Raw genomic sequence first — 13,548 nt, forward strand, 5'->3', positions numbered from 1 at the left:
CTGACCTAATTCGACATTATAATGCCTAACTACCTGAAGAGACCTGAATGCATGTGGACTGACCTAATTTAACCTGATTGGTACAATGAGGAGTGAAGTTGGGGAATTGACCTCAGTGTAAATATCTGGACCTTAACAGATCCGAAGTGACCAAAACTGACCAAATTTATTCTAACTGGGATGAAACTGATGTAAACAGACTTGAATTGTAAATGCTGAACTTAACCCCTTTAAATAAACGATGTCTTTTTATTCTTATTTATACAGATGACTTAATTCAGTTCAAGAGAGTACTTTTAGAATTGCGTATATTAGATACAGCTTTCATTAACCCCTTCATTTCAAGAGGCCTCCCCAGATGCTGAACAACATAGTTCTGTGGCAGAAATATAGAAATCTCGTCCTCAGGCAGAAAGCGTTAATTAACTTAGTGAGAACCCCTTACAAAATCCTGAAGGCAAATTAACCACTCAGCTAAAGACTTGACAGTTTAATCAAGAAGTTAATTAGCAGTCTGTTTTGAATGACGTTCTAATAAATGTTACATGTTACGACGCAGGTTGCCGGTCGAAATTCAAGGCAAATGTAGGAGCCAATTTATCCCCTTTATTGCGATGAGATATTTTTGTAGGTTATTCTTGCTATCCCCTCTAGTCACGAGAACATTTATATAAGCCGTATGTAATGCATCTAATTCGAACAGTTTCTCCAAAGCAGAATAAAATCAGCTGGGGTACACCACAACACGTAAACCAAATTTGGCTTAAATCGGGTAAAAACACTCCGCTATCTCCAGGCCAGTGCAATTTACACACTTGTCTTGTGAACACTTTTTCTCTGCTTTTATCCAGACTTGGTGGAAGGGTTAAAGGGCCAATCATGCCTATACAATCGGTCAAAGTTCACGGTTACAAAGCAAGTTCAAAATGATCATGTGTTGTGACCTTGATCTTTAAAATATTGTTCTAAAAAAGAACATGTTTCGTAATTAAGAAATGCGTCACCAGAGTGAATGGATTAAGATACTTCAAAATATGGGAATTTTACATTTATTTTACAATTATGCAGTTTAAATATGGCAAAGTTAAAGTAAACTAAACTGCTTATGTGATTTTGCATCAGGGTACTAAAGCAAAAATATGGGCTGGCATTCCTGAGCTGCTCTAAAAAAAAAAAAAAAAAAAAAAAAAAAAATCCTGGGAAGAAAATCAGAGAAGCTTGATAAAGCAGAAATTGCTTGAAACGATGAAAGTAAAAGGAAAGAAGAGTCAAAAGGATAGAGTGACGGATTATGAATGGTCATGAAAGAGCGAATAAGATCATTAGTCTGACAAGAACGAGGTGAGGCCAAGATTGGATATGATCAGCCGGAATGATGATGGGAGAGAGTAAAAATAAAAGAAAAGAAAATCTAATACATATTTAACGTTTTATACCCAACAAATGGCGCTGTACAGTCATAAGAAAAACTATCGTTACCCCCAGGAATGTTCGATGCGAAACGAACGTTAGCTGGGCTATGTGGGTGGGTCTTTGCTATTCGCCCCTTCCCTATCTAGTGTTGCCATATCACAATCCCATTACAAGAGTTGGAGTAATCAGCAAGAATGAGTCATATGGGGGGGGGGAATACTGTATATAGGACGTGTTTGCGTTACCCTGAGCGTCCCCCCGGGGATTAATAATGAAACTCAGCACGTTTATTAGTTTCCTACAATTCAACACTTATTATCTATAGAATACAACAAATAAATTCTTTGAAGTGTATTAAATCAATAGGCATTGACTGTTCTTTTTTTTATGTGATAGTGTAGCAGGGGTCCACAAGTTCATTCGTTTGCTTTAAATGGGTGCTTAAATGCTTCAGATGGATGCTTCAGTTAGTGGCATCCATCCATCGACGTCCAGAGGCTGGTTTGGAAGCATGGGGTGGGTATACAAAATATTAAAGAAATAAGATTGAACAGGCATTATTTTCCTTCTACATTTATTACATGTAGAAAGCAATACATATCATTCTTGTATTGAAATTTACTAACTTGGCTTGTATCGGCTGAATTACTATCATACGTCTGGCATGGGTGCACATACTCATTGCCCGTCTGCATGTGTGTTGCCGACTTGACACCATTCTGTTATATTTTTATTTAATGAATTCGGTGCCGGATAACAAAACATATTGTCTCTATGTACAGAGGCCAAACAATCTAATTAGCTTTTATTACCTCTAGCACAAATTCTTATATCTGTGTCTCATGTAACTGACGTTGACGGGTTTGCGGTACAAACTTTCCTGTCCCGTCATTCCACAACACTTCGTCGTTGAGTCATAGTGCATAGCTCTGAAAGTTAACGATAGTTTTTCTAATGAATGTACAGTCAACAAGAGTTCCACCTGGACCACCTAGTCGCGGCATATGGTTAACGTGGCACCAGCGAGTGTGTGTGTGTTCGTGTGTATATGCCCGAGAATTTTTCGAATCATCAAGCTTCATTCTTTTTCCCGTATTATATTATTATGTGGTCATTGTATTATGCTGTGATATTGGCTATAATTACTGTGTGATTGGGATAACTAGCTGTTCACTATGCTATTTATAAAGTCTGATTTATATAAAATATTTCTTCTCTTATCTTGTAGCGTGAACCACGATACAGGTTGTGTTGTGGTTCAGAAACATCGCGCCATTTATGGGTGAACTTGCTCACTGTTTCTGAACCACAACTCAACCTGTATCGTGGTTCACGCTACAAGATAGAATTATTTTTTATAGACTTTATAAATAGCATAGTGCAGAGCTCATTATACCAATCACACAGTATTTGTCAGCCAATATCACAGCATAATACAATGACCATATAATAATATAAAACGGCAAAGAGGATGAAGCTTGATGTTTTGATTAATTCTCGGGTATGTACACACGAACACACACACACGCACTGTTGCCACTTTAGCCATATCCCGCGACTAGTTGGTCCAGGTGGAACTCTTGATGACTGTACATCAGCGTGTGCCCTTGAGGCATCTGCTTTCGCTTCACATCAACTGGTATCCCCCCACCCCCACCCCTCTCTCTCTCTCTCTGAAGGCCGCGCTTCAACGGGTGAGAGAGTGGGTGGAGAGATTTAGCTTTGTTATATCTGTCTCTCAGTTATACAGTGGGAGCGTGCACCAGAGAACTTCTTTAATAATAACTCTTTGGTGTGGATAGTAAGAACTTTTGAAGTACTACTTGTCCTTGTAATGTGAAAATGTATGGAAGTATCAAGTAGAGGTATGTAGACCCACTTCCTGTATATAAACAGAGAGAGAGAGAGAGAGAGAGAGAGAAAATAATGTTGGTAGATGACATTTCATACATATGTGAGAAATACTTAATTCATTACGTACAGTAAGTAATGTAGTGTTTGATATATTCTCCGTACTTCCACTTTCTCACATTTCTTGTCAATTTTTCATTGCCACCCCATGGCTCAGATACTGTCTATAGTAGAATGTGGTCACAACATTTTATCGCTATATTCGTGGAACTCCAAACTATGAATACGTATGTTATCCAAAGCCCAAAGATATGGATCTAACCTAACCACGAAGCAATGTATATCAAACCTAAACTTAATGAATCCATGCCATGAAATTGTTCAATATTGTGACATAAAGCTAATTATTGCCATCCTACCCTAATTTTAACTAACCCATCCTAACATAAGCTAACCGTGAGGGGATGAATCTAATCAAACCCAACTGACATCTTCACATGGCCCAGTTCAAATTCATGGACTTGCTCTAACAAAACCTACCGTACTAAACTGCCATTACCTCCATGTTAAATGTTTCTCCACGTTTCGCAAGTACGCAGGTATCGATTTTGTAGGAGTTCTAAAAGAATGAGGTCAGTTGTACAAGTCAATTAAGATTTGACTAGGCCCGCCCATTCGGGATATATTGACTTTATAGTTTTTTTCGAAGACCTGTAGATTTAGCAAGAGATCCGCTGGCGAGAGAAGATGGTTTTCTTTCATGTATCTGCATTATGGCTTCCCTAGACTCCGAAAATTTACATTATAATCCTGTTGGTGTCAATTTTTGGAAACTACCATTTTTCTGTTACCCCGCCGAACCTATTTTTTTCCCCTTCTTCCAGTACTATTTATTATGCAATTCATAGTATTTCTGGCACCTCATTCTCCCTCTTCCACAATCGGTCCCTCCACCACACACACACACACACACACACACACACACACACACACACACACACACACACACACACACACACACACACACACACACACACACACACACTACCTATCAACAGCCACAAACAAGCTAACACACACACACACTACCTATCCTCCTCTACACACACACACACACACACACACACACACACACACACACACACACACACACACACACACACACACACACACTACCTATCCTCCTCTACACACACACACACACACACACACACACACACACACTACCTATCCTCCTCTACACACACACACACACACACTACCTATCCTCCTCTACACACACACACACACACACACACACACACTACCTATCCTCCTCTACACACACACACACACACACACACACACACACACACACACACACAAGACTAATTCTCCTCGCACCACCTGTAAGGGCGAGAGCGATGGGCCCATATCATTACAGGAGAAAGAGGTAGAGAGTCGTAACTAAGTTGTTTATGGTTAAAAGTAAAAAATACGTAACTGTACAGCATGTTTACTAACTTGGAGCAAAGTCGTCTGGCAGTAAGAAAGTATTGTATACAGTCTAGTGTGGTGCATGTGATATGAGGTTATCATTATAACTCTGACTATAGAGGACTCTTATGAGCTAAATAGAATAATCTTAGACTAAGAAAATAGTAAATATAAACGTTATCGCATTGTATAGCTTAATGAACACTGTTTCTACCTCTTTTCTTTGCGAGGAAGTTCAAATGAATGCAATAATGAAGAACAGGCAACAGTTTACCTGTACCTGTGCTCGGGGGTACTGAGGGACAGCTGGGTTGGGGAATTATGAAGCAGCTACACTGGGGTACTGAGGGACAGCTGTTTTGGGGTTTAGGGGAAGAACTGCTGTTTATGTACTGGGGACAGCTGTGTTGGGGCGAAGAGGGATAAATGTTTTTTTTTTTTTTTAATGAGGGACAATTATTGTGCTAAAGTACTGCTGGACAGCTGTGCTGGTGTTAACAAGGTAGATAGTAGTCGTTGGTCTGGAAATGGGGATTGTAATTATAGACTGGCGAGGCACATATGTCGCCAGTATAGATTAATTTAGGCTGCTACCAATGTAAAATGGTGAGGCGTCGGATAGCTCATTGTGGGTTTTATCTTAAGGTACAGTCGCGAGCAGATGAAATGGAGACACCAGCACACACACCTCTGGGTCGCTTCTACCCGACGAGTTACGGGAGAATGAGAGAGGGAGGGGGGTGTATGGAGGGGCTGGTGGTGGGAAAAAGATCAAGAGAGGGAAGGGAAGGGAAGGGAGAGGAGGAGGGGAGGCAATAACCATGGCTGTGAAGGTCTTACTTTATCTTGATTATGGATTAATGTTTGATTTTGGGAGAGCTTAATTAATCATGATGTCAATCACATCACTGATAATGGGTTTTAATTTAAAACTGTTTTCACTTGAAGCGAGAGAGTAGTTTGTTGTGTCATAGATGAAGTTGGCACCTTTGCAGCTGAACTGTGGCTTCATAAGATTCTATACAACAGCCAAAGCGTTAACCTAATGGTTCATAGTTAAGTCATCATACGTCAGTATTTGTTCGATATTACAACTGTAATGATTACAATTTCTTTAATGAATGGGCTATTTTCAGTGCTTAATGTGTTTTAGAAATAATTATTAATAATATAAAATACGAGAACCACAGGTATTCATGTTTTTTATGATAAAAGAAAATTGTGAGGAACGGAGTGAGCCAAACCCTCTTGCAGAATATAAGCTCATTTCTGGTGAAGTGAGGGTTCCATTCATGTGAACCGCAGTTCCCTTTACACACACACACACACACACACACACACACACACACACACACACACACACACACACACACACACACACACACACACACACACACACACACACACACACACACACACACACACACACACACACACACACACACACACACACACACACACACACACACACACACACACACACACACACACACACACACACACACACACACACACACACACACACACACACACACACACACACACACACACACACACACACACACACACACACACACACACACACACACACACACACACACACACACACACACACACACACACACACACACACACACACACACACACACACACACACACACACACACACACACACACACACACACACACACACACACACACACACACACACACACACACACACACACACACACACACACACACACACACACACACACACACACACACACACACACACACACACACACACACACACACACACACACACACACACACACACACACACACACACACACACACACACACACACACACACACACACACACACACACACACACACACACACACACACACACACACACACACACACACACACACACACACACACACACACACACACACACACACACACACACACACACACACACACACACACACACACACACACACACACACACACACACACACACACACACACACACACACACACACACACACACACACACACACACACACACACACACACACACACACACACACACACACACACACACACACACACACACACACACACACACACACACACACACACACACACACACACACACACACACACACACACACACACACACACACACACACACACACACACACACACACACACACACACACACACACACACACACACACACACACACACACACACACACACACACACACACACACACACACACACACACACACACACACACACACACACACACACACACACACACACACACACACACACACACACACACACACACACACACACACACACACACACACACACACACACACACACACACACACACACACACACACACACACACACACACACACACACACACACACACACACACACACACACACACACACACACACACACACACACACACACACACACACACACACACACACACACACACACACACCAGGAATGTTGCCAGAATGGGAATAATGACTAACAAACTCGTCAATATCAAAATGTGATGCCTGGCAACCACCTTCATACTCAGACAGCCAAGACTGTTTCTCCCTCCCCTTCCACTCACCAAAAACTCTCCCCCTCCCCCCTCCCTCCACAGCCTACCATCTCCTTTCTTCCTTTCTCACTCCCTGTCCCTCTTCAACTCGGCGTAGCCATTGTGAAACTTTAGGTTAACGATTTAGCTCTTGCCTTGATTCTTATGAAGCCACAGTTGAGCTGCGAAGCTAGCCATATCTTCATGTGTAATACAATATATTGCTCTCTCGCTTAAATGGAAAACAACTTAAAGTTACAAACCCATTACCTTATCAGTGATATGTATGACATCATGATTAATTAAGCTCGGCCAAAGTCAATCCTACATCCTTAAGATAAAGTAAAACCTGGACAGCCATGGTTACGCCTCTCGTACCCTCCCCTGCCCTTTCTCCCTCCACCAGCCCCTCCATTCCCTCCCCCCCTCCCTTCTTCCTCTCTCACTCCCCTCCCCCCCACACCTAGTAACTAGTCGGGTAGAAGCGACCCAGAGGTGTGTGTGCTGGTGTCTCCATTTCATCTGCTCGCGACTGTACATCTTTCTCCATCTCACTCCCCCCTCTGTCTATCTTGTCTTGTAAGTGAAGGTGACATAGACTTTCTGGAATTAAGGGGTTTTTATTGTGACACAAATATGTGATGAGCACAGTGACATGACCCACGTATTGTCAGCTTGACGGTAAACGTCCTACCCTACCTTATCTCCTAAGCTTCCCTCTCTCGTCTCTCCCATCCCCTTCTACCTTCTCTGGCTCGCGCTGGCTCTCTGGCTCTCACCTCCGATTTCTCGGTATATACTACTGGCTGGTTGATGTGTGTGTGTGTGTGTGTGTGTGTGTGTGTGTGTGTGTGTGTGTAGTGTCTGGTACATTTCTATCACCTGGCTAGCTATCACCCGTGCGTTACATCATCCGTTTGAGATATATACATCAAATTCTTGATAGTCTGGTATGTGTTTGACATACATCATGTGTAGTGACATTCTTGGTCGTCTGGTATATGTTTGACATATATCATATTCTAATGTTACATATTGTGTTATGATATTTTAATGCCTATAACTATTACAGATTGTGCTATGACAGAGCTCGGTCATGCCAAACTGTCGTACTTAAGACATATCTTTGTGTTACAATCTACACAATGTACAAGAATATGTTGCATTACTATTTATCGACTTGTCAAACAGTTAAATACTAATGTAAATACATGGTATTTGTTACAATGTAATAAAACTGAACGTAGTAACATAACTGTAACAATTGTAGTGACTATCTATCTATCTATCTATCTATCTATCTATCTATATCTATTGCCAGACGCCATAATCCGTAAGGGGTGGACATTTGAATTTGAGCTGTTTTACAGGGAGGGGCACTAACCCTCTACCAACCCACTTGTTGACACGTAGGAAGCACGTATGGTTTGGTTATATGGTTACCACCCAGCGTTGTAAATGGTTTCTTGCCTTATAGGAAACCATTTGGCTTGTCACTCAATGTAAAGCCACCTGTAAAGGAAAGAAAAGCAATAAGAAGTGACAGGAAAGTTGGGAGAATAGGAAGAGAGGAGGGTAGGCACAGAAAAAGAATGATAAAGGCTAAGGAAGAAGTAGGCAGCACTACATCAAGTGAGTGGATGATGGTCGCCACCATCTACCACCATCCATCATATATATATATATATATATATATATATATATATATATATATATATATATATATATATATATATATATATATATATATTAAATAACAGAACGGAGGAAAGAAAAACAAATGAGTAAAAAAAAAAAAAATCCATACACCAGATCACTGGCGTCCTCCGTTCATAAAATATCTGTAACAGTTAGACTTGAACAGCTGTAGGTCGAAATTTGGAGGGAAACAACTCTGGGGAAGCGAATTCCAGAGAGATGCAGTTCGCGGAATGAAAGAATTCTGATAGGCAGAAGTTCTGCAATATGGCTGAGTGACATTCCAGTCATGAGCGCTACCAGATGCCCGTGTAGCACGAGGGAAGGCATGGAGAGGTGGCACCATGGATTCAACTTCGTCTGAGCCTTTGCCAAAAAAATATCTGTAAAGTAATGCAAGGGAGGCAACATTCCTTCTTACTAGCAGGGGAGGTAGTTTACATGTAATGATAGGGTTGTTAATGATTCTAACAGCTTTGTTCTGAATTTTGTCTAGTTGTCTTAATGCAACCTCTCCACAACCATTCCACAAGGGTGAGCAATATTCAAGCTGAGAGAGCACATGACTCTTATAAATTATAGTTAAATGCTCATCGGCGAAGAAGTTACGGACTCTGTACAAAAATCCAAGTTTCTTTGAGGCGGTTTTAGCAAGTGATCTTACATGAGAGGTCCAGCTGAGGGCACTGTTAAGTGAGGCACCAAGAATTTCAATACTTTTGGAGATGGGAATATTAGTAGCACTGAAGGTAATGTACGAATGTGGCAATATCTGTCTATTAGTAAACTGTATATATTTAGTTTTACTAGCATTAAAAGAGACAAGGTTGTTCTGTCCTCATTCACTGATCGTAAATAGATCTTGATTTATGGAGATGGCTGTACTGATTTGAAAGGTAGAGATATTAGACTTTGTAAATGGGTGTCTGAGTGTGAATGAACTATGTAGTGTTGAGTCATCTGCACATGAGTGAATGGGATTGTGGGTGACAGATAAGAGATCATTAATATGAACCAGAAATAGGGTTGGCACCAGAACTGATCCCTGCAGCACGCCGGCGTTAACTGAGTGGAAATTGGAATATACATCATCTACTTTTACTCTTATTTTCCTGTCACTAAGATATGAAGAAATCAAAGGAACAAATGACGTTAGTCCATAGCAAGGGAGTTTGGACAGCAGGGAACGGTGCCATACTCTGTTGAAAGCTTTAGAGATAACAAGAGCTACTGCATGAGTTTCTCCAAAAAGATCAATTGATTTATGGATGGTATGAGTTAAGAGATTGAGTATGTCAATGGTGGATCTTTCTTGGCAAAAACCATACTGTCTATCACTAATTAAGTTGTTGGATTCAAGATGTTTAACAATGTGCTTATTAATTAAAGTTTCAAATACCTTACCAAGAGAAGATGTGACAGCTATTGGTCTGTAATCGGAGGGGTCAGACGAGCTTCCTTTCTTCGGAATTGGGTGGATATTGGCTTCTTTCCGTGAATTTGGGAATAAAGAAGTACGTATGCATAGTCTGAATAATTTAGCTAGGACAGAGGCAAGTTCAGGGGAACACTTTTCAAAACAATTGGCTGAATTCCATCTGGGCCTGGAGCTTTGTTGGTAGGTAAATTGTCTAGGATGGATTTTACATATCTTGTCTGTATTTTAATTGGGACAATTTCGAGAGAATCAAGTTCCAATACTGGGACATTCTGGCTGGTATCGTCTATGGTAGAGTTTCTGGCAAAGGTACTAGCAAAGATATCTGCTTTCCCACGTGGGTCATTTGTAATGTTGCCATCAGAAGATTTTAGTGAGGAAATGGAAGATGACCTGTTAAAGTTATTATTGAAAGAATTAAGAGTTGACCAGAATATTCTATTGTCATTAGGGTTGTTAAGTAGTTTCGATGCTTGCTTTTGAAGAAAGTTTGATTTAGATACATTTAATACAGCTTTTGCATGATTTCTAGCAATTTTAAATTGGGAGAGTGATTCAGATGTTTTTTATTTTAAGTAAGAGTTATATGCTAATGACTTTTGGGCTGTTGCTCTGGCTAAACTATTTTGGAGAGTTCGATCTTTTAGTTGTATGAATAAATCCATTTCAGCTAGTATCAAGTCGCAAATGTGGGACTGGGTAGAATTGGGATCACTAGAGAAGAAAGACTGCCATGGAATGTCAGCAAGATAATTTCTAAATCCATCCCAATCTGCCCTATCAAAGTGCCATCGGGTCACCCTGACAGGTTCAGAACGGGAAGGTGTGGGAGGGTTAACTAATGAGGCTTTGATGAGATTGTGGTCAGAGGATCCAAGTGGTGACAGTACCTCTATCCTGTATTGATCTGGATTATTTGTCAATAATAAATCCAAGAGATGGGCATTATGGTCAGGATTATCAGGTATTCTGGTTGGTTGCTTTACCAACTTGGTGAGATTAAACGATTCCGCAAACAGCTCGCACTCTAGACCAGCATCGTCAGTCCAGGCAGAATGCAATAACCATTCAAGATTATGTATGTTAAAATCACCCAAAATGGTAATTTCGGTGCCAAGGGCAAGGTTAAGGTTACTCAACTGTGTGGATATGGAATCAAATACACTGGGTTCCGAAGAAGCATTGGGGGAACGATAAACTACACAATTATATTTGGTAATGTTTTGACAATTTAGTTTATATGAGTAATCAAAACTGGATGAAGTGAAGTTTAAAATAGTGTCAACAGCATATTGGGATTTGATATAAGAACAGGTGCCGCCCTTGTTACGGAAGTTTGTAAGGAGATTGTAACCGGGAAAACAAAATGGAGATACATCGGTAGAGGTTGAGATTTGTGGTTCTGTGAGGAAAAGGGCCAAACGGGATATGGACTGAAGGAAAAAATGAAATGAGTTTAAATTTGTGGTAAGGCCGTGGATGTTGGTAAAGAATAAGGCCGCAATGTCACCTCTTCGCCGACGAGCATTCCCGGAAATAGCAACAGTCGCTGCCGGCACAGTCGCTTGATGGCGACCGGGAGCACCCTGTGCCGCCAGCCCTACCCTGCCAGTGGTGGCAATCCGAGGTACCACCTCATTTGATAGTAAGATTGCAGCGGCCATTACTAAAGACGTGAACAGAAGGTGTGATATGCGCATGTAGTGTGGTGTAGACAATTGAAGGTAGAGGTATTATGAGAGCATGCTGGCCTACTCTCTGTGTAAATGAATGCACTGAAAATGTTCAGCTAAGGGAGATGGTCAGGATCAAGTCAAGGGCTTGTGTGTGTGTGTGTGTGTGTGTGTGTGTGTGTGTGTGTGTACGTGTGTGTGTGTGTACGTGTGTGTGTGTGTACGTGTGTGTGTGTGTACGTGTGTGTGTACGTGTACGTGTACGTGTGTGTACGTGTGTGTGTACGTGTACGTGTACGTGTACATATTTATACAACAGCAATACAATGGCAAGTCTACAGTAGTCTGTCGCATCAAGAATCGACCATATGCGTTGTACTTGCAATCTGTTAAAATGAGACATGGTTACACTATACAAAATGGATATGTATATTGGCTTAATTATGTTCACAGTTTGTATTTAGATTAATACTATACTTAATATAACTCCATATTTTTTTTTAGAATAAAAAAAAAAAGCATGTATACTGTATTTGCAATATTTACACAGTTGGTATCACTTGTAAGGCATAGCCTTTGAAAATTGTTTCCAAGTTCTCGGTCCTTGTTTGCATTCTGCGCATAGACTATAAAGATACAGCAAATATGGAAAAAATTATAAGGATAACTGCAGCTGGGCTATAAATTTAAAATGGGTGGAACATAAGCCTGCTATAATTCTCCTGAGGTTGCATTATTTACTTAATCAATTGTATGGCTTCAGACCTGGGTGGTCAACTTAATATATATATATTTTTTTTTTATTGCCAGACGCCATGTATCCCAAACGGGGTGGCCAACGGCTTAGAGTTAAGTGTTTTACAGGGAGGGGCACTAATCCTCCACCAACCCCACTTGACACGTAGGGATACCAACAGCATCTGGTGTTCCCAGGCGGTCACCCATCCAAGTACTAACCAGACCCAACGTTGCTTAACTTCGCTGATCGGACGGGAAGTGGTGTACTCAACGTGGTATGGCCGTTGGCATAAAGAAAGCAAGGTTTGAACTTGACACAGCTACAGTAGAGTCCCAGACCGCTGTACCTAACTTCATCTACCCTCCCTTAATATACGTACTCATATTTAACTTCATCTTAGGTAATGGTAGGAAGTGCTTATGTGTGTAGTTTTAAATAGCATAGTGGTTTTTAATAGGTAAGGTGGACAGTGAATATGTTAGTACTGAACAGTAATCCGGTGATATGTACAGGGTGTCCGAAAAGTTATTGTGCAGTGGAAAAGGTTTAAGAAAAGCTTGAAAGTGAAGTTTTATGTACGATATTGCAGTTTCTCCTACAGCAAATGCTGGAAACGTCCCCCAGAGGCCTGAAGACATGTCTGCACACGACGCTGCC

General features: G+C 41.0%; 1 non-coding gene across 1 annotated transcript; it reads right to left on the reverse strand.

Annotated features, from left to right (window-relative positions):
- Positions 1 to 13,060: 13,060 nt before the first annotated feature.
- Positions 13,061 to 13,179, reverse strand: LOC145416816 (5S ribosomal RNA). Its single transcript, XR_013900340.1, has one exon. It is a non-coding gene; the product is annotated as a 5S ribosomal RNA (ribosomal RNA).
- Positions 13,180 to 13,548: the final 369 nt, after the last annotated feature.

The sequence above is a fragment of the Coenobita brevimanus genome, chromosome 107 (genome assembly GCF_032717465.1).
Source record: "Coenobita brevimanus isolate Jiangsu-jjx chromosome 107, ASM3271746v2, whole genome shotgun sequence".
Taxonomy (NCBI): domain Eukaryota; kingdom Metazoa; phylum Arthropoda; class Malacostraca; order Decapoda; family Coenobitidae; genus Coenobita; species Coenobita brevimanus.